At 48.1% G+C, this 21,882-nt stretch overlaps 1 protein-coding gene across 2 annotated transcripts in view; it reads left to right on the forward strand.

The window, feature by feature from the left end:
- The first annotated feature begins 1,295 nt into the window (after positions 1–1,295).
- LOC139420574 (cysteine/serine-rich nuclear protein 1-like) overlaps positions 1,296–21,882 on the forward strand; it is a 55,850-nt gene continuing 35,263 nt past the window's right edge. Inside the window, exon 1 of one of the 2 annotated variants that reach the window (XM_071170759.1) lies at positions 1,296–1,418. The gene's annotated coding sequence lies outside the window, so the exon portion shown is untranslated. The remainder of the gene's footprint in view (positions 1,419–21,882) is intronic. The other variant, XM_071170758.1, reaches the window with a different exon arrangement.

The raw sequence follows: 21,882 nt of genomic DNA on the forward strand, positions 1-21,882 counted from the left end.
CCAAGGGTGACGGTCCAGCCTCCCACTAGCAGCCAAGGGAGACGTCCAGCCTCCCACTAGCAGCCAAGGGAGACGGTCCAGCCTCCCACTAGCAGCCAAGGGAGACGGTCCAGCCTCCCACTAGCAGCCAAGGGAGACGGTCCCGCCTCCCACTAGCAGCCAAGGGAGACGTCCAGCCTCCCAGCTAACCAGCTGTGTGTTCAGTAAACCCTCTTTCTTATTGATCTAATGTGGCAGAATGTGGAAGCAGGTGGCTGAGGTTTGCCAAAAAGCCTTGCAGGACTGAATGCCAGGGTGAAAGCAGTCAAGAGTGAAAATAAATTACTCTGTTTGACATGGCTGCCAAGCTAACCCTACTTTGAATCATCTCAAATATAAAATATATTTTGGACACATGTTTTGGTTACATGAGTTATTTAATAGCTTTGATGTCTTCACTATTATTCTACAATGTAGAAAATAGTACAAAATGACCCTGTAATGTGTAGGTGTGTCCAAACTTTTGACTGGTACTAAAATATATACATAGTCCGACATTGCTCGTCTAAATTATTTTTTTAAAACTTTTAGATATGTGTATTGTTAGATATTACTGCACTGTTGGAGCTAGAAACACAAGCTACACCCACAATAACATCAGCTAAACATTGATATGCATCAATAAAAATGGATTTGATACTATTTCCATTGTACACTGTGGGTAGCCTACTGTTTCCATTGTACACTGTGGGTAGCCTACTGTTTCCATTGTACACTGTGGGTAGCATACTGTTTCCATTGTACACTGTGGGTAGCATACTGTTTCCATTGTGCACTGTGGGTAGCATACTGTTTCCATTGTACACTGTGGGTAGCATACTGTTTCCATTGAACACTGTGGGTAGCCTACAGTTTCCATTGTACACTGTGGGTAGCATACTGTTTCCATTGTACACTGTGGGTAGCCTACAGTTTCCATTGTACACTGTGGGTAGCATACTGTTTCCATTGTACACTGTGAGTAGCCTACAGTTTCCATTGTACGCATAAACATTTTTATCCTCAACACATTTCCAATATGTACTTTAAATATTGTTCTTCAACTATTTGTTTGTTTTCTACTGGAAGAATAGACAGTGCATGTAAATAGTCCAGTTGAGCCAGGCAGCTTTCTCTCTCGGTCTCTCTGTCTGTCTCTCAGGCAGGAAGCAGCGTGGGCAGCCAGCCTCCCTGTGGCACCGCTGCGTCACGGTTTTTCCAGTGACGAGGAGGCTGCGCTGCGGAGCGGTCTGTCTCAGACAAGGGGAAGGCTGCCACTGACAGTGTGCTCTGCTACAGTCGAGACAAAAGCGAGAGGTCTGTTCGAGGATAAAGTGCAATTGTGTCGCTTGGATTGTGACTATATTTTCACTAATGATGATCTGATATCTGAAGTATTGGTGAGTAGCGGCGCTGTTGGTAATTGAACACTGTTCTGTGTAATTGATGTGTAAAAGCTTCGGGGGTGGAGACGACAAATAGTTAGGATGTTCTCTTTCACCATAGCAGAAACAGCACTGGCGCTAATAATTTTGGTTATGTTCGTTTGGTTACAATGTTGCAGAAGGGAAGGTAGACATTATAGACAAAGCTATGGTATTTAAATAGGATGGTAATCGGGTAGATAATGAAGTGGTTCATTTAGTTGATGCTCGCATTTTTATACATCTGACGTTTTATCGCAGCTGTTGATAAACTAATTGACTACTTATAAAAAGTTTGGTGTTTGGCCTTTAATAAACCATGTGATTGGACCAGGTTGAGTGCAGGACAGGTGAGGACAGAGCACGCCAGTGTTAATAAACCATGTGATTGGAGCAGGTTGAGTGCAGGACAGATGAGGACAGAGCACGCCAGTGTTAATAAACCATGTGATTGGAGCAGGTTGAGTGCAGGACAGGTGAGGACAGAGCACGCCAGTGTTAATAAACCATGTGATTGGAGCAGGTTGAGTGCAGGACAGGTGAGGACAGAGCACGCCAGTGTTAATAAACCATGTGATTGGAGCAGGTTGAGTGCAGGACAGGTGAGGACAGAGCACGCCAGTGTTAATAAACCATGTGATTGGAGCAGGTTGAGTGCAGGACAGGTGAGGACAGAGCACGCCAGTGTTAATAAACCATGTGATTGGAGCAGGTTGAGTGCAGGACAGGTGAGGACAGAGCACGCCAGTGTTAATAAACCATGTGATTGGAGCAGGTTGAGTGCAGGACAGGTGAGGACAGAGCACGCCAGTGTTAATAAACCATGTGATTGGAGCAGGTTGAGTGCAGGACAGGTGAGGACAGAGCACGCCAGTGTTAATAAACCATGTGATTGGAGCAGGTTGAGTGCAGGACAGGTGAGGACAGAGCACGCCAGTGTTAATAAACCATGTGATTGGAGCAGGTTGAGTGCAGGACAGGTGAGGACAGAGCACGCCAGTGTTAATAAACCATGTGATTGGAGCAGGTTGAGTGCAGGACAGGTGAGGACAGAGCACGCCAGTGTTAATAAACCATGTGATTGGAGCAGGTTGAGTGCAGGACAGGTGAGGACAGAGCACGCCAGTGTTAATAAACCATGTGATTGGAGCAGGTTGAGTGCAGGACTGTTGACAGTGTTAGGCTATTATATTTAATAAAAAGAACATGTTTTATTTAACTGGGCCAACCTGGACGACGCTGGGCCAATTGTGCGCCGCCCTATGGGACTCCCAATCACAGCCAGATGTGATACAGCCTGGGTTTTTGTAGCCTAGTTGATTTGGTGGTTGTAATGGGTATTTGTAATATGGTGTGTTGTCTACAGTGTATTCAGTAGGCTAAAATTATTCCCTAGTTCGCCTCCTGGCCACTACAGCTCGAGCTCTCACAGCTGATGTGTTGTCATAGCAATTATCATTAATCAGGAGGATTGATCAGGTCAACGTGGGGAGGCCGTCCACAGATAATCAGACGTGATATAATGATATATAATGACAGATATCAGCAATTAGGCTGCACTATTCAAATTAAATGGCCCGTGTGTGTTTCTCGCCTTGTCATTGAAATAGACATTGATTCATCATTGGATTAATCGATTATATGGGAATCGGGGACATTCAAATGACACTTGGCGCAAAGGAATCCCTTTTATTGTTAAATATTTGTCTGTCAAGCTGAATCAATTACAGCTTGTTAGTTTAGAATAATATCTAAAGGATTGGTTATTCTGCATTGGACCACACATGTAATGCTTAGAGGACAAAAAACATGTGTTTTCCTGTTGTCTGGAAGGCTATTTTCCCTGTTCTCAATGTCTTCTCCACAGAACAAAGTAACAGGATGTCATTTATAACCCAACCCTAGCCTGTGGTTGACCAATTAGAATTCCTTGCAGTAAAACTGGGCCAATGGCCAAATACCAAGTATCCTGTTTCAGGCCCAATGTATAGACAATTCAGATCAGTGAGAACTTGCCACATGTAGCTATGAGTCCCGGACTGAAATGCCTCCCGTGTCTCAGACCCATTCATTCCCTATTACAGAAAGACAACTATTTCCATTGATCATTAATTCCCTCTTGACGTTTAGTCCTCTGCGTTGTGCATTTTGATTACTAACGTTAGCTAGCTAACAGTACACTTTAACTTTAAATTAAATCAACTTTGACAAAATTAGAAACGTGTAATATCTACAAATGTAGTTAGCTAGATTCTTACCCATATACATGGATGGATGCTTCTCCCTCTCTGTCACGGATGCCACGGTTGCCCTTAGATTGTAGATGTAATTTGGAAACAGGTGTTTTATACATCAGCCTTCTGTGTGTTCCCTTTTCGTCTCTGTCTGCATATTTGCAATCAAACGCCAGAATTCCTTAGCTATCATACTCTAATTCCACTGATTTCAAAACTCAGTCCTCCAGAAAGTGGAGAGCAACACTTATGCAGTTCTACTACGTGATGTCATTCAGAAAGTGGAGAGCAACACTTATGCAGTTCTACTACGTGATGTCATTCAGAAAGGCAGCGTTAAGAAAAGATTACCCACACATACTGACCAGCTCATATTATAGACAGAAGCTTGCTACATGGCAGACCAATCCTCTCTCCTCTCTCGGCATGTCCATCCCACTCATTATCTCAGCCTAGCATGGCTAGCGGGAAGGTTGCTGCCTTTATCTGTGGCTAAACCAACTAGGCTCGTAATTTAGAAATTGTTTTTACAGATGTCATACAAGTTTGTTATTAAGGCACATGAAAGTTGACATGTTCCAGAAGGCATTACTGATTAATAAAAACAAAGTTTACATTCAAATGGCTCTCCTGTGACGTAGTGACGCATGACATGCACCTTGTTTCCTGAAACGAGTCACATATTTCATATTTTTCCCATTAATTGGTCTTTTAAACCAATCAGATCTTTTCACATCAGATCTTTTTCAGAGCGGAATGTATTCAACTGAAATGTGTCTTCCTCATTTAACCCCCCTCTGAATCAGAGAGGTGTGTCTTCCTCATTTAACCCAACCCCCCTTTGAATCAGAGAGGTGTGTCTTCCTCATTTAACCCAACTCCCCTCTGAAACAGAGGTGTGTCTTCCTCATTTAACCCAACCCCCCTCTGAATCAATGAGGTGTCTTCCTCATTTAACCCAACCACCCTCTGAATCAGAGAGGTGTGTCTTCCTCATTTAACCCCCCTCTGAATCAGAGAGGTGCGGGTGCTGCCATAATCGACATCCACATCTTTGGTGCCCGGTGAAGTGGGTTAACAGCCTTGCTCAGGGGCAGAACAACAGAGTTTTACCTTGTCCGCTCAGGGATTCGATCCAGCAACCTTTCGGTTACTGGCACAACGCTCTAACCACTTCATGTGCTCTGCCGCGCACGTTTCACAACCACAGGAAAGTGTTTAACTGACACACACAGAGGCTTCTGTCTCCAGGGAGTGAGCGTTTAATAAGTGTTGCTGAACAGAAGCTCAAACACAGCAGATAGCATAACTAAACTGTGAGAACTAACAGTCTTTCTCTTCTGTTACAGTCTCCCTTAGCTTTCTCATCCCTGGGTTGAGTTTGGCTTCATGCAAATGTTTCAAAGCACAATGAAAATTAAACACTACTGCAGTTGCTATCTCAATCTATAAATATTATCATTGACTTTAAATAGACATGTAGTGAAAAAGCTTAGAGCAGCTGCTAGTATTGTCCGATTTTAGTCATCGTGGACACAGTAACATAAAGGGTTTGACTGGTCACCTCTTGGAAACATTGTTGCTCCATTGTGCTAAACAGATCCAGGTCTGATGGATCCAATGTTCCCAAGTGTTCAGTAGGCTGCACTACCTTGTCCACTACGCTACCTTGTCCACTGCACTACCTTGTCCACTGCGCTACCTTGTCCACTGCGCTACCATGTCCACTGCACTACCTTGTCCACTGCGCTACCTTGTCCACTGCGCTACCTTGTCCACCGCGCTACCTTGTCCACCGCGCTACCTTGTCCACCGCGCTACCTCGTCCACCGCGCTACCTCGTAGATGACACTACCTTGTCCACTGCGCTACCTTGTCCACTACACTACCTTGTCCACTACACTACCTTGTCCACTACACTACCTTGTCCAGTAGACGACACTACCTTGTCCACTGCGCTACCTTGTCCACTACACTACCTTGTCCAGTAGACGACACTACCTTGTCCACTGCGCTACCTTGTAGACGACGCTACCTTGTCCACTACGCTACCTTGTCCAGTACGCTACCTTGTCCACTGCGCTACCTTGTCCACTGCGCTACCTTGTCCACTGCGCTACCTTGTCCACTGCGCTACCTTGTCCACTGCGCTACCTTGTCCACTGTGCTACCTTGTCCACTGTGCTACCTTGTCCCCTGTGCTACCTTGTCCACCGTGCTACCTTGTCCACTGTGCTACCTTGTCCAGTAGACGACACTACCTTGTCCACTGCGCTACCTTGTCCAGTAGACGACACTACCTTGTCCACTGCGCTACCTTGTCCAGTAGACGACACTACCTTGTCCACTGTGCTACCTTGTCCAGTAGACGACACTACCTTGTCCACTGCGCTACCTTGTCCACTGCGCTACCTTGTCCACTGCGCTACCTTATAGACAACACTACCTTGTCCAGTACGCTACCTTGTCCAGTATGCTACCTTGTCCACTGCGCTACCTTGTCCACTGCGCTACCTTGTCCAGTACGCTACCTTGTCCAGTATGCTACCTTGTCCACTGCGCTACCTTGACCAGTAGACGACACTACCTTGTCCACTGCGCTACCTTGTCCACTGCGTAACCATGTCCACTGCGCTAGCTTGTCCACTGCGCTACCTTGTCCAGTAAGCTACCTTGTCCACTGCGCTACCTTGTCCACTGCGCTACCTTGTCCACTGCGCTACCTTGTCCACTGCGCTACCTTGTCAACTGCGCTACCTTGTCCACTGCGCTACCTTGTCCACTGCGCTACCTTGTCCAGTAAGCTACCTTGTCCACTGCGCTACCTTGTCCACTGCGCTACCTTGTCCACTGCGCTACCTTGTCCACTGCGCTACCTTATAGACAACACTACCTTGTCCAGTACGCTACCTTGTCCAGTATGCTACCTTGTCCACTGCACTACCTTGACCAGTAGACAACACTACCTTGTCCACTGCACTACCTTGTCCAGTAGACGATGCTACCTTGTCCAGTAAGCTACCTTGTCCACTGCGCTACCTTGTCCACTGCGCTACCTTGTCCACTACGCTACCTTGTACACTGCGCTACCTTGTCCACCGCGCTACCTTGTCCACTGCGCTACCTCGTAGATGACACTACCTTGTCCACTGCGCTACCTTGTCCACTGCGCTACCTTGTCCACTACACTACCTTGTCCACTACACTACCTTGTCCACTACACTACCTTGTCCACTACACTACCTTGTCCAGTAGACGACACTACCTTGTCCACTGCGCTACCTTGTCCACTACACTACCTTGTCCAGTAGACGACACTACCTTGTCCACTGCGCTACCTTGTAGACGACGCTATCTTGTCCACTACGCTACCTTGTCCACTGTGCTACCTTGTCCACTGCGCTACCTTGTCCACTGTGCTACCTTGTCCCCTGTGCTACCTTGTCCAACGTGCTACCTTGTCCACTGTGCTACCTTGTCCAGTAGACGACACTACCTTGTCCACTGCGCTACCTTGTCCAGTAGACGACACTACCTTGTCCACTGTGCTACCTTGTCCAGTAGACGACACTACCTTGTCCACTGCGCTACCTTGTAGACGACGCTACCTTGTCCACTACGCTACCTTGTCCAGTACGCTACCTTGTCCACCGCGCTACCTTGTCCACTGCGCTACCTTGTCCACTGCGCTACCTTGTCCAGTTTTCTACCTTGTCCACTGCACTACCTTGACCAGTAGACGACACTACCTTGTCCACTGCACTACCTTGTCCAGTAGACGACACTACCTTGTCCAGTAGACGATGCTACCTTGTCCAGTAAGCTACCTTGTCCACTGCGCTACCTTGTCCACTGCGCTACCTTGTCCAGTAGACGACACTACCTTGTCCACTGCGCTACCTTGTCCAGTAGACGACACTACCTTGTCCACTGCGCTACCTTGTCCACTGCGCTACCTTGTCCAGTAGACGACACTACCTTGTCCACTGCGCTACCTTGTCCAGTAGACGACACTACCTTGTCCACTGCGCTACCTTGTCCACTGCGCTACCTTGTCCACTGCGCTACCTTGTCCAGTAAGCTACCATGTCCACTGCGCTACCTTGTCCACTGCGCTACCTTGTCCACTACGCTACCTTGTCCACTACGCTACCTCTTAGATGACACTACCTTGTCCACTACACTACCTTGTCCACTACACTACCTTGTCCAGTAGACGACACTACCTTGTCCACTGCGCTACCTTGTAGACGACACTACCTTGTCCACTACACTACCTTGTCCAGTAGATGACACAACCTTGTCCACTGCGCTACCTTGTAGACGACGCTACCTTGTCCACTACGCTACCTTGTCCAGTACGCTACCTTGTCCACTGCGCTACCTTGTCCAGTACGCTACCTTGTCCAGTACGCTACCTTGTCCACTGCGCTACCTTGTCCACTGTGCTACCTTGTCCACTGTGCTACCTTGTCCAGTAGACGACACTACCTTGTCCACTGCGCTACCTTGTAGACAACGCTACCTTGTCCACTACGCTACCTTGTCCACTGCGCTACCTTGTTCACTGCGCTACCTTGTCCACTGCGCTACCTTGTCCACTGCGCTACCTTGTAGACAACGCTACCTTGTCCACTACGCTACCTTGTAGACAACGCTACCTTGTCCACTACGCTACCTTGTCCACTGCGCTACCTTGTCCACTGCGCTACCTTGTCCAGTAGACGACACTACCTTGTCCACTGCACTACCTTGTCCAGTAGACGACACTACCTTGTCCAGTGCACTACCTTGTCCAGTAGACGACACTACCTTGTCCACTGCACTACCTTGTCCAGTAGACGACACTACCTTGTCCACTACACTACCTTGTCCATTAGTCGACACTACCTTGTCCAGTGCACTACCTTGTCCAGTAGACGACACTACCTTGTCCAGTGCACTACCTTGTCCAGTAGACGACACTACCTTGTCCACTACACTACCTTGTCCATTAGTCGACACTACCTTGTCCAGTGCACTACCTTGTCCAGTAGACGACACTACCTTGTCCAGTGCACTACCTTGTCCAGTAGACGACACTACCTTATCCACTACACTACCTTGTCCATTAGTCGACACTACCTTGTCCAGTGCACTACCTTGTCCAGTAGACGACACTACCTTGTCCAGTGCACTACCTTGTCCAGTAGACGACACTACCTTGTCCAGTGCACTACCTTGTCCATTAGTCGACACTACCTTGTCCACTACACTACCTTGTCCAGTAGTCGACACTACCTTGTCCACTACACTACCTTGTCCAGTAGACGACACTACCTTGTCCACTACACTACCTTGTCCAGTAGACGACACTACCTTGTCCAGTAGACGACACTACCTTGTCCAGTAGACGACACTACCTTGTCCACTGCACTACCTTGTCCAGTAGACGACACTACCTTGTCCACTACACTACCTTGTCCATTAGTCGACACTACCTTGTCCAGTGCACTACCTTGTCCAGTAGACGACACTACCTTGTCCAGTAGACGACACTACCTTGTCCAGTAGACGACACTACCTTGTCCAGTAGACGACACTACCTTGTCCAGTAGACGACACTACCTTGTCCAGTAGACGACACTACCTTGTCCTTGGGTTGTTTTTTAGAGCGGGTTGTCCGTTTACAAATGAACGGTGCAGTGGAGATGCCTCCAGTATTTACCTGTCTGTGTTTTAGGCCTCTCCTGACTCCGACTACAAAGTTGTGATAGTATAGACCAGGGATATTCAACTCTTACCCTTTGAGGTCCAGAGCCCAGCTGGTTTTCTGGTCTACCTGATAAATGCACACACCTTGTGTCCCAGGTCTAAATCAGACCCTATTTTGAGAGGAACAATAAAACTGAACCTATTGAAATGTTGGCGCCTCGCCTCCAGCTCCTACAAAACATTCCAGGTTTCTACTTTTTATAGTGTTTTTCAAAACATGTCTTACCCACTTTGTTTAGTGCATTACTTCATACACCTTGGTAGAGCTATTGTAATATGAATCGCTGGGTACTCACCGTCCACCCCAATTCCCGGGGACAGCGGAACAATGGTCTGGCTTCTTTGGGGAGGTGCCGGGTTACCTGGGAGTCCTACCGAAGAGTAGGAAATGAAGACAGAGGCAGACATGGTGGGGATCTTAGTGAGATTCAGACACCGGGTGACCCATCCTCCATTACTGAGCATACTACTCACCAATATTCAATAATTACAAAATAAACTTGACGAACTCAGAGCGAGGATCTGATTCTGATCTGATTCTGCTACATACTGTACATAACGTACAGGAACTTGCAAAATTCTGCTCTCCCGAGTTTGAATAATTGGTCATCAAATGTTACCCTTTTTATCTTCCGAGAGAGTTCTCAGGTATTATCGCCATGGCTGTGTAAAAATACAACCTACGCAGATCGATCAAGATGGCGAGACACAAGTGGAGGAGCAATTCAGCTGGTCGGGTATGAGGGGTATGTGGCAGGGGCTTCTAGCGATCACAGATTACAAATAGAAAGCCAGCCACGTCAGGGACACCAACTCTGCCGGATTAAATACATTTTCTTACGCTTGGAGCAAAACGACTTTGAGCTGCCGAGCCCCTGAGGACAATGAGGGCTATGTGCATATGGAGGACGTATGGAAGTCATTCAAACACGTTGACCCTTGCAAGCCTGATGGCCCAGATAACATCCTTAAGCTGCGCCCTCAGCTGGTCTGCACATGCTCTATCTGTTGTTTTTTTCCATACATTTTCAATATCTCTAGCTCAGGCCATTATCCCCACCTGCTTCAAGATGTCCACTATCATCCCCAAGAAAGGTAACGCAACTGAATCACTACTGACCCTTAGCCCTGCCTTCTGTCATCATGAAGTGCTTCGAGAGGCTAGTCAAAGACCACCTCTCCAATTGGTCTATCGCCCGATGAATCCAGCCACTGTACTGTACACTGCCCTCACCCACCTGGACAAGAGGAATTTTTATGTGCGGATGCTGTTCGACTACAGCTCAACCTTCAATACCAAAGTCCACGGCCATGGGTCTGAACTCCTCCCGGAGTTCCTGACGGGAAGGTAGACAACATGACCTCCTCCACATTGATCCTCAACGCGGGGACCCCACAAGGGTGCGTCCTCTGTTCCCTCCTGTATTCCCTCTATACCCAGGACTGTGTGGCCTCGCACCATTCCAATTCCATCATCAAGTTCGCTGATGACACGACAGTAGTAGGCTTGATTACCAACAACGGTGAGACGGCCTACAGAGAGGATGTAGGCACTCAGACGGTGTGGTGCCAGGTAAACAACCTCTGCCTCAATGTCAGCAAAACAAAGGACTTCAAGAGGAACCAGGCTGGACACGCCGGCATCCTCATCAATGGGGCCACCGTTGAGAGGGTGAAAATACTTAGTTTCTTAGTGTACACGTCTGAGGACCTGAAACGGTCATACCACACTGAAGAAGGCACAACTCTTCAACTTCAGGAGGCTGAAGAAATTTGGCTTGTCCCAGAGGGCCCTCTGTGTTCGACAGGAGCACCATCTAGAGCATACTGTCTTGCTGCATCACAGCCTCCACCACCGCTGACAGCCTAAAGCCTTCTCAGGTGTCATGGCATGGCATGCAGGAATCTGAGATTCCATCCAGCAGCTCGGCCTCATGGGAGTTGTAGTTGTTAGCTGTGAAAGAGGAGACACAGTACTACAGCACACGTGTGTTGTCTTCTGTTAGTGAGTCACCCCGCTGCCAGACGGGCATTCCTGTGGCTTCTATGACAGCACATTATTTATTTGTTTAAAAGACTCCTCTTCCTCCTCCCTATTCTCTCTCCGTTTAGGAGGGGTGTGTGTGTGTGTGTGTGTGTGTGTGTGTGCAGGACACAGCTCAAGGGTGGAGGTAGGGAGGTATGTCTTTCTGGCAGCAGGGTCTGGGTTAGGTGTGAAAACAACAGCCAGACTCTGAGAGAACAAGAGTTATCTATACTGCCCTAGCTAGTGGATTTGTTCTGTCGTCATGGTGAGATCATGTTGCTCCTGCTATGAATTCAAAATAATCCTTAGTGGTTGGGACTGTCATTAGGTCACATGTTCCTCTAATCCTTAGTGGTTGGGACTGTCATTAGGTCACGTGTTCCTCTAATCCTTAGTGGTTGGGACTGTCATTAGGTCACGTGTTCCTCTAATCCTTAGTGGTTGGGACTGTCATTAGGTCACGTGTTCCTCTAATCCTTAGTGGTTGGGACTGTCATTGGGTGTTCCTCTAATCCTTAGTGGTTGGGACTGTCATTAGGTCACGTGTTCCTCTAATCCTTAGTGGTTGGGACTGTCATTAGGTCACGTGTTCCTCTAATCCTTAGTGGTTGGGACTGTCATTAGGTGTTCCTCTAATCCTTAGTGGTTGGGACTGTCATTAGGTGTTCCTCTAATGCTTAGTGGTTGGAACTGTCATTAGGTCACGTGTTCCTCTAATCCTTAGTGGTTGGGACTGTCATTAGGTGTTCCTCTAATCCTTAGTGGTTGGGACTGTCATTAGGTCACGTGTTCCTCTAATCCTTAGTGGTTGGGACTGTCATTAGGTCATGTGTTCCTCTCATCCTTAGTGGTTGGGACTGTCATTAGGTTACGCCAGCAGCATATCAGCCTCCATCCCACTGCTGGCTTGCCTCTGAAGCTGAGCAGGGTTGGTCCCTGGATGGGAAACCAGATACTGCTTAAAGTGGTGTTGGAGGCCCTCTGGTCCCCAAAAAATATCCCTATGCCCCAGGGCAGTGACTGGGGATGTTTCCCTGTGTTGTGTTCCGTCTTTTGGATTATTAAAAATCCCATGCCACTTATTGTAATAGTAGGGGTGTTTAACCCTGGTGTCCTGGCTAAATTCCCAATCTGGCTGTCATACCATCACGGTCACCTAATCATCTCCAGCGTCAAAATGACTGATTCCTCTCCCCTGTAACTATTTCCCAGTTTGTTGCTGTAAATGAACATTTGTTCTCAGTCAATTTACCTGGTAAAATAATGGTAATAATAATTAATGTCCCCTCTCTCTGCCACTTGATAGAGCCGTGTGTGTGTGTGTGCCTTGAGTAGGATAACACACACTCACCATTACTGTGTTTTAGAACCCTTCACTCACTGTGTGCGTGCCGGCCTGTCAGTTTATGACTCTCAGCCCTTATCCATTTTAGTGTAGTTGTGACAGAGACACACTGCCAGCAGCGTGGCACAGCTCCAAGATATCAGCTGGATGGAGCATGTTAGTCTGTATAGACACACTCCCACACAGCCCTGGGTTATCAGTTGCCGAGGACATGCTGGACAGACCAGCAGGCAGTAGAGTGGAGGGGCAAAGTGCACTTTGACTGGGCTCGTACTACTGTTCTGTCTGTCTGACTGGGCTCGTACTACTGTTCTGTCTGTCTGACTGGGCTCGTACAACTGTTCTGTCTGTCTGACTGGGCTCATACTACTGTTCTGTCTGTCTGACTGGGCTCATACTACTGTTCTGTCTGGATGACTGGGCTCATACTACTGTTCTGTCTGTCTGACTGGGCTCATACTACTGTTCTGTCTGGATGACTGGGCTCATACTACTGTTCTGTCTGTCTGACTGGGCTCATACTACTGTTCTGTCTGTCTGACTGGGCTCGTACTACTGTTCTGTCTGTCTGACTGGGCTCATACTACTGTTCTGTCTGTGTGACTGGGCTCATACTACTGTTCTGTCTGTCTGACTGGGCTCATACTACTGTTCTGTCTGTCTGACTGGGCTCATACTACTGTTCTGTCTGTCTGACTGGGCTCATACTACTGTTCTGTCTGTCTGACTGGGCTCATACTACTGTTCTGTCTGTGTGACTGGGCTCATACTACTGTTCTGTCTGTGTGACTGGGCTCATACTACTGTTCTGTCTGTCTGACTGGGCTCGTACTACTGTTCTGTCTGTCTGACTGGGCTCATACTACTGTTCTGTCTGTCTGACTGGGCTCATACTACTGTTCTGTCTGTCTGACTGGGCTCATACTACTGTTCTGTCTGGATGACTGGGCTCATACTACTGTTCTGTCTGGATGACTGGGCTCATACTACTGTTCTGTCTGTGTGACTGGGCTCATACTACTGTTCTGTCTGTCTGACTGGGCTCATACTACTGTTCTGTCTGTCTGACTGGGCTCATACTACTGTTCTGTCTGTCTGACTGGGCTCATACTACTGTTCTGTCTGTGTGACTGGGCTCATACTACTGTTCTGTCTGTGTGACTGGGCTCATACTACTGTTCTGTCTGGATGACTGGGCTCATACTACTGTTCTGTCTGTCTGACTGGGCTCGTACTACTGTTCTGTCTGTCTGACTGGGCTCGTACTACTGTTCTGTCTGTCTGACTGGGCTCATACTACTGTTCTGTCTGTCTGACTGGGCTCATACTACTGTTCTGTCTGTCTGACTGGGCTCATACTACTGTTCTGTCTGTCTGACTGGGCTCATACTACTGTTCTGTCTGTCTGACTGGGCTCATACTACTGTTCTGTCTGTGTGACTGGGCTCATACTACTGTTCTGTCTGTCTGACTGGGCTCATACTACTGTTCTGTCTGTCTGACTGGGCTCATACTACTGTTCTGTCTGTCTGACTGGGCTCATACTACTGTTCTGTCTGTCTGACTGGGCTCATACTACTGTTCTGTCTGGATGACTGGGCTCATACTACTGTTCTGTCTGTCTGACTGGGCTCATACTACTGTTCTGTCTGTCTGACTGGGCTCATACTACTGTTCTGTCTGTCTGACTGGGCTCATACTACTGTTCTGTCTGTCTGACTGGGCTCATACTACTGTTCTGTCTGGATGACTGGGCTCATACTACTGTTCTGTCTGGATGACTGGGCTCATACTACTGTTCTGTCTGTCTGACTGGGCTCATACTACTGTTCTGTCTGTCTGACTGGGCTCATACTACTGTTCTGTCTGGATGACTGGGCTCATACTACTGTTCTGTCTGTGTGACTGGGCTCATACTACTGTTCTGTCTGGATGACTGGGCTCATACTACTGTTCTGTCTGTCTGACTGGGCTCATACTACTGTTCTGTCTGTCTGACTGGGCTCATACTACTGTTCTGTCTGTCTGACTGGGCTCATACTACTGTTCTGTCTGTCTGACTGGGCTCATACTACTGTTCTGTCTGTGTGACTGGGCTCATACTACTGTTCTGTCTGGATGACTGGGCTCATACTACTGTTCTGTCTGTCTGACTGGGCTCATACTACTGTTCTGTCTGTCTGACTGGGCTCATACTACTGTTCTGTCTGTCTGACTGGGCTCATACTACTGTTCTGTCTGTCTGACTGGGCTCATACTACTGTTCTGTCTGTCTGACTGGGCTCATACTACTGTTCTGTCTGTGTGACTGGGCTCATACTACTGTTCTGTCTGTGTGACTGGGCTCATACTACTGTTCTGTCTGTCTGACTGGGCTCATACTACTGTTCTGTCTGTCTGACTGGGCTCATACTACTGTTCTGTCTGTCTGACTGGGCTCATACTACTGTTCTGTCTGGATGACTGGGCTCATACTACTGTTCTGTCTGTCTGACTGGGCTCATACTACTGTTCTGTCTGTCTGACTGGGCTCATACTACTGTTCTGTCTGTCTGACTGGGCTCATACTACTGTTCTGTCTGTCTGACTGGGCTCATACTACTGTTCTGTCTGTGTGACTGGGCTCATACTACTGTTCTGTCTGTCTGACTGGGCTCATACTACTGTTCTGTCTGTGTGACTGGGCTCATACTACTGTTCTGTCTGTCTGACTGGGCTCATACTACTGTTCTGTCTGTGTGACTGGGCTCATACTACTGTTCTGTCTGTGTGACTGGGCTCATACTACTGTTCTGTCTGTCTGACTGGGCTCATACTACTGTTCTGTCTGTCTGACTGGGCTCATACTACTGTTCTGTCTGTCTGACTGGGCTCATACTACTGTTCTGTCTGTGTGACTGGGCTCATACTACTGTTCTGTCTGTGTGACTGGGCTCATACTACTGTTCTGTCTGTCTGACTGGGCTCATACTACTGTTCTGTCTGTGTGACTGGGCTCATACTACTGTTCTGTCTGTCTGACTGGGCTCATACTACTGTTCTGTCTGTGTGACTGGGCTCATACTACTGTTCTGTCTGTCTGACTGGGCTCATACTACTGTTCTGTCTGTCTGACTGGGCTCATACTACTGTTCTGTCTGGATGACTGGGCTCATACTACTGTTCTGTCTGTCTGACTGGGCTCGTACTACTGTTCTGTCTGTCTGACTGGGCTCGTACTACTGTTCTGTCTGTGTGACTGGGCTCATACTACTGTTCTGTCTGTCTGACTGGGCTCATACTACTGTTCTGTCTGTCTGACTGGGCTCATACTACTGTTCTGTCTGTGTGACTGGGCTCATACTACTGTTCTGTCTGTGTGACTGGGCTCATACTACTGTTCTGTCTGGATGACTGGGCTCATACTACTGTTCTGTCTGTGTGACTGGGCTCATACTACTGTTCTGTCTGTGTGACTGGGCTCATACTACTGTTCTGTCTGTCTGACTGGGCTCATACTACTGTTCTGTCTGTCTGACTGGGCTCATACTACTGTTCTGTCTGTCTGACTGGGCTCATACTACTGTTCTGTCTGTCTGACTGGGCTCATACTACTGTTCTGTCTGGATGACTGGGCTCATACTACTGTTCTGTCTGTCTGACTGGGCTCATACTACTGTTCTGTCTGTCTGACTGGGCTCATACTACTGTTCTGTCTGGATGACTGGGCTCATACTACTGTTCTCTCTGTCTGACTGGGCTCATACTACTGTTCTGTCTGTCTGACTGGGCTCATACTACTGTTCTGTCTGTCTGACTGGGCTCATACTACTGTTCTGTCTGGATGACTGGGCTCATACTACTGTTCTGTCTGTCTGACTGGGCTCATACTACTGTTCTGTCTGTCTGACTGGGCTCATACTACTGTTCTGTCTGGATGACTGGGCTCATACTACTGTTCTGTCTGGATGACTGGGCTCGTACAACTGTTCTGTCTGTCTGACTGGGCTCATACTACTGTTCTGTCTGTCTGACTGGGCTCATACTACTGTTCTGTCTGTCTGACTGGGCTCATACTACTGTTCTGTCTGTCTGACTGGGCTCATACTACTGTTCTGTCTGTCTGACTGGGCTCATACTACTGTTCTGTCTGTCTGACTGGGCTCATACTACTGTTCTGTCTGTCTGACTGGGCTCATACTACTGTTCTGTCTGTCTGACTGGGCTCATACTACTGTTCTGTCTGTCTGACTGGGCTCATACTACTGTTCTGTCTGTCTGACTGGGCTCATACTACTGTTCTGTCTGTGTGACTGGGCTCATACTACTGTTCTGTCTGTCTGACTGGGCTCATACTACTGTTCTGTCTGGATGACTGGGCTCGTACTACTGTTCTGTCTGTCTGACTGGGCTCATACTACTGTTCTGTCTGGATGACTGGGCTCGTACTACTGTTCTGTCTGTGTGACTGGGCTCATACTACTGTTCTGTCTGTCTGACTGGGCTCATACTACTGTTCTGTCTGGATGACTGGGCTCGTACTACTGTTCTGTCTGTCTGACTGGGCTCATACTACTGTTCTGTCTGTCTGACTGGGCTCATACTACTGTTCTGTCTGTGTGACTGGGCTCATACTACTGTTCTGTCTGTCTGACTGGGCTCATACTACTGTTCTGTCTGTCTGACTGGGCTCATACTACTGTTCTGTCTGTCTGACTGGGCTCATACTACTGTTCTGTCTGTGTGACTGGGCTCATACTACTGTTCTGTCTGACTGGGCTCATACTACTGTTCTGTCTGTCTGACTGGGCTCATACTACTGTTCTGTCTGTGTGACTGGGCTCATACTACTGTTCTGTCTGTCTGACTGGGCTCATACTACTGTTCTGTCTGTCTGACTGGGCTCATACTACTGTTCTGTCTGTCTGACTGGGCTCATACTACTGTTCTGTCTGTCTGACTGGGCTCATACTACTGTTCTGTCTGTCTGACTGGGCTCATACTACTGTTCTGTCTGTCTGACTGGGCTCATACTACTGTTCTGTCTGTCTGACTGGGCTCATACTACTGTTCTGTCTGTCTGACTGGGCTCATACTACTGTTCTGTCTGTCTGACTGGGCTCATACTACTGTTCTGTCTGTGTGACTGGGCTCGTACTACTGTTCTGTCTGTCTGACTGGGCTCATACTACTGTTCTGTCTGTCTGACTGGGCTCATACTACTGTTCTGTCTGGATGACTGGGCTCATACTACTGTTCTGTCTGTCTGACTGGGCTCATACTACTGTTCTGTCTGTCTGACTGGGCTCGTACTACTGTTCTGTCTGTCTGACTGGGCTCATACTACTGTTCTGTCTGTGTGACTGGGCTCATACTACTGTTCTGTCTGGATGACTGGGCTCATACTACTGTTCTGTCTGTCTGACTGGGCTCATACTACTGTTCTGTCTGTCTGACTGGGCTCATACTACTGTTCTGTCTGTCTGACTGGGCTCATACTACTGTTCTGTCTGTCTGACTGGGCTCATACTACTGTTCTGTCTGTCTGACTGGGCTCATACTACTGTTCTGTCTGTCTGACTGGGCTCGTACTACTGTTCTGTCTGTCTGACTGGGCTCGTACTACTGTTCTGTCTGTCTGACTGGGCTCATACTACTGTTCTGTCTGTGTGACTGGGCTCATACTACTGTTCTGTCTGTGTGACTGGGCTCATACTACTGTTCTGTCTGTCTGACTGGGCTCATACTACTGTTCTGTCTGTGTGACTGGGCTCATACTACTGTTCTGTCTGTGTGACTGGGCTCATACTACTGTTCTGTCTGTCTGACTGGGCTCATACTACTGTTCTGTCTGTCTGACTGGGCTCATACTACTGTTCTGTCTGTGTGACTGGGCTCATACTACTGTTCTGTCTGTCTGACTGGGCTCATACTACTGTTCTGTCTGTGTGACTGGGCTCATACTACTGTTCTGTCTGTCTGACTGGGCTCATACTACTGTTCTGTCTGTCTGACTGGGCTCATACTACTGTTCTGTCTGTCTGACTGGGCTCATACTACTGTTCTGTCTGTGTGACTGGGCTCATACTACTGTTCTGTCTGTGTGACTGGGCTCATACTACTGTTCTGTCTGTCTGACTGGGCTCATACTACTGTTCTGTCTGGATGACTGGGCTCATACTACTGTTCTGTCTGTCTGACTGGGCTCATACTACTGTTCTGTCTGTCTGACTGGGCTCATACTACTGTTCTGTCTGTCTGACTGGGCTCATACTACTGTTCTGTCTGGATGACTGGGCTCATACTACTGTTCTGTCTGTCTGACTGGGCTCATACTACTGTTCTGTCTGTCTGACTGGGCTCATACTACTGTTCTGTCTGGATGACTGGGCTCATACTACTGTTCTGTCTGGATGACTGGGCTCGTACAACTGTTCTGTCTGTCTGACTGGGCTCATACTACTGTTCTGTCTGTCTGACTGGGCTCATACTACTGTTCTGTCTGTCTGACTGGGCTCATACTACTGTTCTGTCTGTCTGACTGGGCTCATACTACTGTTCTGTCTGTCTGACTGGGCTCATACTACTGTTCTGTCTGTCTGACTGGGCTCATACTACTGTTCTGTCTGTCTGACTGGGCTCATACTACTGTTCTGTCTGTCTGACTGGGCTCATACTACTGTTCTGTCTGTCTGACTGGGCTCATACTACTGTTCTGTCTGTGTGACTGGGCTCATACTACTGTTCTGTCTGTCTGACTGGGCTCATACTACTGTTCTGTCTGGATGACTGGGCTCGTACTACTGTTCTGTCTGTCTGACTGGGCTCGTACTACTGTTCTGTCTGGATGACTGGGCTCGTACTACTGTTCTGTCTGTGTGACTGGGCTCATACTACTGTTCTGTCTGTCTGACTGGGCTCATACTACTGTTCTGTCTGGATGACTGGGCTCGTACTACTGTTCTGTCTGTCTGACTGGGCTCATACTACTGTTCTGTCTGTCTGACTGGGCTCATACTACTGTTCTGTCTGTGTGACTGGGCTCATACTACTGTTCTGTCTGTCTGACTGGGCTCATACTACTGTTCTGTCTGTCTGACTGGGCTCATACTACTGTTCTGTCTGTCTGACTGGGCTCATACTACTGTTCTGTCTGTGTGACTGGGCTCATACTACTGTTCTGTCTGACTGGGCTCATACTACTGTTCTGTCTGTCTGACTGGGCTCATACTACTGTTCTGTCTGTGTGACTGGGCTCATACTACTGTTCTGTCTGTCTGACTGGGCTCATACTACTGATCTGTCTGTCTGACTGGGCTCATACTACTGTTCTGTCTGTCTGACTGGGCTCATACTACTGTTCTGTCTGTCTGACTGGGCTCATACTACTGTTCTGTCTGTCTGACTGGGCTCATACTACTGTTCTGTCTGTCTGACTGGGCTCATACTACTGTTCTGTCTGTCTGACTGGGCTCGTACTACTGTTCTGTCTGTCTGACTGGGCTCATACTACTGTTCTGTCTGTCTGACTGGGCTCATACTACTGTTCTGTCTGTCTGACTGGGCTCATACTACTGTTCTGTCTGTGTGACTGGGCTCGTACTACTGTTCTGTCTGTCTGACTGGGCTCATACTACTGTTCTGTCTGTCTGACTGGGCTCATACTACTGTTCTGTCTGGATGACTGGGCTCATACTACTGTTCTGTCTGTCTGACTGGGCTCATACTACTGTTCTGTCTGTCTGACTGGGCTCGTACTACTGTTCTGTCTGTCTGACTGGGCTCATACTACTGTTCTGTCTGTGTGACTGGGCTCATACTACTGTTCTGTCTGGATGACTGGGCTCATACTACTGTTCTGTCTGTCTGACTGGGCTCATACTACTGTTCTGTCTGTCTGACTGGGCTCATACTACTGTTCTGTCTGTCTGACTGGGCTCATACTACTGTTCTGTCTGTCTGACTGGGCTCATACTACTGTTCTGTCTGTCTGACTGGGCTCATACTACTGTTCTGTCTGTCTGACTGGGCTCGTACTACTGTTCTGTCTGTCTGACTGGGCTCGTACTACTGTTCTGTCTGTCTGACTGGGCTCATACTACTGTTCTGTCTGTGTGACTGGGCTCATACTACTGTTCTGTCTGTGTGACTGGGCTCATACTACTGTTCTGTCTGTCTGACTGGGCTCATACTACTGTTCTGTCTGTGTGACTGGGCTCATACTACTGTTCTGTCTGTGTGACTGGGCTCATACTACTGTTCTGTCTGTCTGACTGGGCTCATACTACTGTTCTGTCTGTCTGACTGGGCTCATACTACTGTTCTGTCTGTGTGACTGGGCTCATACTACTGTTCTGTCTGTCTGACTGGGCTCATACTACTGTTCTGTCTGTGTGACTGGGCTCATACTACTGTTCTGTCTGTCTGACTGGGCTCATACTACTGTTCTGTCTGTCTGACTGGGCTCATACTACTGTTCTGTCTGTCTGACTGGGCTCATACTACTGTTCTGTCTGTGTGACTGGGCTCATACTACTGTTCTGTCTGTGTGACTGGGCTCATACTACTGTTCTGTCTGTCTGACTGGGCTCATACTACTGTTCTGTCTGGATGACTGGGCTCATACTACTGTTCTGTCTGTCTGACTGGGCTCATACTACTGTTCTGTCTGTCTGACTGGGCTCATACTACTGTTCTGTCTGTCTGACTGGGCTCATACTACTGTTCTGTCTGTCTGACTGGGCTCGTACAACTGTTCTGTCTGTCTGACTGGGCTCATACTACTGTTCTGTCTGTCTGACTGGGCTCATACTACTGTTCTGTCTGTCTGACTGGGCTCATACTACTGTTCTGTCTGTGTGACTGGGCTCATACTACTGTTCTGTCTGTCTGACTGGGCTCATACTACTGTTCTGTCTGTCTGACTGGGCTCATACTACTGTTCTGTCTGTGTGACTGGGCTCATACTACTGTTCTGTCTGTGTGACTGGGCTCATACTACTGTTCTGTCTGTCTGACTGGGCTCATACTACTGTTCTGTCTGTCTGACTGGGCTCATACTACTGTTCTGTCTGTCTGACTGGGCTCATACTACTGTTCTGT

The sequence above is a fragment of the Oncorhynchus clarkii genome, chromosome 11, assembly GCF_045791955.1.
Source record: "Oncorhynchus clarkii lewisi isolate Uvic-CL-2024 chromosome 11, UVic_Ocla_1.0, whole genome shotgun sequence".
In the NCBI taxonomy this organism is placed as follows: Eukaryota; Metazoa; Chordata; class Actinopteri; order Salmoniformes; family Salmonidae; genus Oncorhynchus; species Oncorhynchus clarkii.